Source organism: Bubalus bubalis, chromosome 4 (genome assembly GCF_019923935.1).
Source record: "Bubalus bubalis isolate 160015118507 breed Murrah chromosome 4, NDDB_SH_1, whole genome shotgun sequence".
NCBI lineage: Eukaryota > Metazoa > Chordata > Mammalia > Artiodactyla > Bovidae > Bubalus > Bubalus bubalis.
The window spans coordinates 91,369,678-91,374,408 of record NC_059160.1 but is presented as its reverse complement, the minus strand read 5'-3'; the positions used below and the strand labels follow the sequence as shown (position 1 = coordinate 91,374,408).

At 40.8% G+C, this 4,731-nt stretch overlaps 1 pseudogene; it reads right to left on the bottom strand.

Annotated features, from left to right (window-relative positions):
* Positions 1 to 290: 290 nt before the first annotated feature.
* On the bottom strand, positions 291 to 1,306 carry LOC102411498 (annotated as a pseudogene).
* Between the last annotated feature and the right edge of the window lie 3,425 nt (positions 1,307 to 4,731).

Genomic DNA, 4,731 nt, shown 5'->3' with positions numbered 1-4,731 from the left:
ATTTAAATCACATATTGGCTATCTTTATATTTCTGTTCCAGTAATTTGCTTCTTTTTCTCTTTTTAAAAACAATTGATTGGGAACACGTGTACTCCTGTGGCGGATTCATGTTGATGTATGGCAAAACCAATACAGTATTGTAAAGTAATTAGCCTCTAATTAAAATAAACAAATTAAAAAAAATAAAAACAATTGATTGAAGAATCCCATTGTTGATTTGTAATGTCTTTTAATATGAAGGCAGTTAACCCATTGTCTATCATCCTTAGCAAATATTTTAATAATTTTTTTTGTACTTTAAGTTTGTTTATAGTCTATTTCTTTTCCCTGAAGGAGTTCTAAAATTTTATTTATGTATTATCAGTCTATTTCTTTAAAGCTTCTTCTGCACTCCAAGATTTTTTTCTTAAAAAATTCAACAGTATTTTTTCTAGTAGCTTTACTTTTATGTTAGGGTGTTTGATCTACTGAAATTGGGAGGACTGCCCGTGGTGATGTGGTTGCTACTAAGCAGCCCTCCTCATGCCCGCACTCACCGCCCTCAGCACTCGGCACACTTCCTGGAGGATCTGCTCCTGGTTCTTCACGGAGCAGAGCACCAGGGTGCAGACCACAGCATCCACGGAGCCTGAGGCCACCTGGTGCATGTTCTCCCCGGCAGCCACTATGAAGCGCTCAAACTGTGGCTGTGGGTTCTGGGCAATGCTTTGATCAAGAACTTCTCAAAGTTGGGGTTGGGATCAACACAGGTCACCTGGCATCCAGAGGGGTAGAATTTGAAGTTGGCCCCCGTGCCACAGCCCAGCTCCAGCAAGGAGAGCTTCCCAGAGGGGCCCGTGAACTCCCGCAGGTTGCTGAAGAGCTCCTGCTTCTTGCTCTCCATCTGTTTGTTGTACATCACAGTGAACCTCGCCAGGAAGTAGGGGAACTGCGGTTTGCCTATACAGTTCCATAAGCCCAGAAAGTCCAGCAGGTACATGGGAAATGCCAGGATGCAGATGGCCAGCCCGAGGATAACAATAGTAAGCGCCATCACTCAGAAAACAGGTCAACAGTTAGAGATCTGCTCCTTTAATTGCAGAAAGTAGGTTTCTGGTCACACTCCAGAGCCAATCAGCTGCAAAGGAAAGAAGAACTGGCTGTGCTGGAAATACACAGCTGAAGTCAGATCTTGGACAAGAGACCTGTTTTATCCAATTAATAGATGTTTGGCAGAAATTGCCTCATTATTTTTCATGAAGTGAAATGAGAAAGTTCCCAGCTTTTCCTTAGAAGGAAAGCTGATTACAACCCCCTATTCCTGCTTGGGGAGAAGGCAATGGCAACCCACTCCAGTACTCTTGCCTGGAAAATCCCATGGACAGAGGAGCCTGGTAGGCTGCAGTCCATGGGGTCACTAAGAGTCGGACACGACTGAGCGACTTCACCTTCACTTTTCACTTTTCACTTTCATGCATTGGAGAAGGAAATGGCAACCCACTCCAGTATCCTTGCCTGGAGAATCCCAGGGACAGAGGAGCCTAGTGGGCTGCGATCTATGGGGTCACACAGAGTCGGACACGACTGAAGTGACTTAGCAGCAGCAGCAGCAGCATTCCTGCTTGGAGGCTACTGCTGCAGTTTTAAATGCAGAGTGTACTCACAGCTTGCCTGTTTTCCAGTGACCCCTCCTAAGAAAACGATCTGTAGGTGAAGCCTGGCTAAAACCCACACCAGCAAGCCAATGCCAAAGCCTAGTTATTACTACATGCCCCCTCCTACTTCTGTTCCATCTTGCCCCCCTATGCCTCTTTTTTTAAAAAAAGAAATGAAAGCACGTGCCTGTCTGGTCACAGTTAGCAAGACTTTTCCGTTTTGCATTCTTGGCAGAGGCTGTCTGCCGAGATTATTATTATTAAATCCAAAAATGGGAGTATTTTTAAATCACCGTTTTGGGCCCCCCATCTTTTAAAGGGCAAATTTCACCTTCAAACTGTGCCAAACCACTTCATTACTGGGGCTTCCCAGGTTGCTAGGGGTAAAGAGCCTGCCTGCCAGTTCAATAATAGAGGTAAGAGATGCAGGTTCTTTCCCAGGGTCAGGAAGATCCCATTCCCGTATTCTTGCCTGGAAAATTGCATGGGCAGAGAAGCCTGGTGGGCTACAGTCCATAGGGTCACAAAGAGTAAGACACCCCTGAAGCAACTTAGCACACATATACATGCATGTACTACATTACTGAGCTTATTTACATCAAAAAATGTTTCCAGACATCCGTATGTTTTAAACAAGAAAGCCTGGGTTTTAGGGTGGTTGGGGAACATAGAAATTTTCAAAAATAATACTTACTTTTTAAAACCAGGTGATGGATACAAAGAATGTTCTGTTGTTTCAGTATTTGTTACCATAGTTTAGTTGCTAATTTGTGTCTGATTCTTGCCATCCCAAGGACTAGAGTCCACCAGGCTCCTCTGTCTATGGGATTTAGCAAGCAAGAATACTGCAGTGGGTTGCCATTGCCTTCTCCAGAGGATCTTCCCTACCCTGGGATGGAACCAGGGTCTCCAGCTTTGCAGGCAGATTCTTCAAAGACCGAGCTCCCAGGTAAGCCATTATTATTTGTTATACCCTACACATATTTTATAAATATATATTCCACCTTAACAGCTTTCTTGAGGTAGAACTGACATACAATAAACTACAAACATTTAAACTGTCTACTTTGGTTATATTTTCATGCATGTACACACCCGTGAAGTCATTGCTTCGGTCAAAGCAATGAATATACCTATCACCTCCCCCAAATGCCTCTTGCCTCTTGGTAATCCCTCTTTCCTGTCCTCCCTGCTCCTGGGCCACCACTGATCTGTTTTCTGTTGCTACAGATTAGTTTGCATTTCCTATAATTTAATGTTACTGGAATCATACAATATCTACATTTTTTTGGTCTGGCTTCTTTCATTTAGCATAATTGAGAGTCATCCATATTGTTGCATGCATCCGTTGGTTTTCCTGCTTAGTATTCCTTTGTATGGATCTATAACAATTGGTTTATCCACTCACCTGTTGATGGACATTTGGGTTGTTAACAGTTTTTGGCTGTTGCAAATGATGCTACCATGGGGACTTTCCTGGTGGTCCAGTGGTTAAGAATCCACTTTGCAATGCAGTGGAATCAGGTTTGATCTTTGGTCAGGCAACTAAGTTTCTGGGGAGCAACTAAGGCCCCATGCCACAACTACTGAGCCTGGAACCCACTAGTCAAAACTAAAGAGTCTGTGAACCTCAAGGAAAGATCCACTGTGTTGCAACAAAAGATCCCGCATGACACAACAAAGATCCTGTGGGCCGCATTAAGACTCAATGCAGTCAGACAAATAAATACACTTAAAAAAATTAAGCTACTGTGAACATTAGTGTACAAGTCTTATATATGTACATATGCTTTCTCCTGGATAAATTCCTATGAGTAGAATGTGTAAGTCACAAGGTAGGTACATGTTTATCTGTTAAAGAAAATGCCAAACTGTTTTCCAAAGTGGTTGTACCATCAGCAGTGTATGAGAGGTTGAGTTGCTCCACATCCTCACCTACAGTTGGTGTGGTCATCCTTTTAATCTTAGCCATCCTAAAAAATGTCTTGTGGTCCCTCATTGTAGTTTTAATCTGCATCTCCCAGGTGATTAATGATATCAAGCATCTTTTAATGGGCTTATTTGCCATCTATGTATCTTATTTGAAGTGTCTGTTCAAATCTTTTGAATGTTTTATTTATTATTATTATTATTGTTTTTGGCTATGCTGTGTGGCACATAGGATCTTAGATCCCCAACCAAGAATTGAACCTGTGCCCCCTGGAGTGGAAGTGTGGCACCCTAACCACTGGACCACCAGGGCATTCCCTGAACATTTAAAAATAGGGTTATTTTCTTATTGAGTGTTGAGAATTCTTTGCAAGTCTTTATCAAATATGTGATTTGCAAATATGTTTTCCTACTCCATGGCTTGTCTTTTTAATGGTATGCTAAGAAACGCAGAAATTCTTGTGGCATCCTTGTCTGGTTTTGGTATCAGAATAATGCTGTCCTTGTAAAATGAATTTGGAAGTGTTTCTTCCTGTTCTGTTTCTTGGAAGAGTATGAGAATGATTGGTACTAATACTTTACATATTTTATAGAATTCCCTAGTGAAATCCTCTAGTCCTAGACTTTTGTTTGTTGGGAGATTGTTCCTAACTGATTTAATCTCCTTACTAGTAATCTATCTCTTCAGATTTTCTATTCATGATTCAGTCTTGGTAGGTGGTATGTTTCTAGGAATTTATTCATTTCTTCTATGTTAACCAATTTGTTGGCTCATAGTAGTCACTTAACAATTCTTTGTATTTCTGTGGTATCAACTGTAAAGTCTCCTCTCTACATTTCTGATTTTATTCATTTGAGTCATCTCTTTTTTTCTTGATGAGCCTAGCTAAAGATTTGTCTATTAAATCTTTTTAAAAAGCCAATATTTAGTTTCATTGATCTTTTCTATTGTCTTTTTAGGCTCTGTTGTATTTATTGCCACTCTGATCTTTGTTATTTCCTTCATTCTACTAATCTTGTGCTTTATTTGTTCTTTTTTTTAGTTTCTTGAGGTATAAAATTAGGCTATTTGAAATTTTTCTTGTTCCTTGTGGCAGGCATCTATCATTTTGAACTTGTCTCTTAGTATTGCTTTTGCTGCATCCCATAAGTTTTGGTATGTTCAGT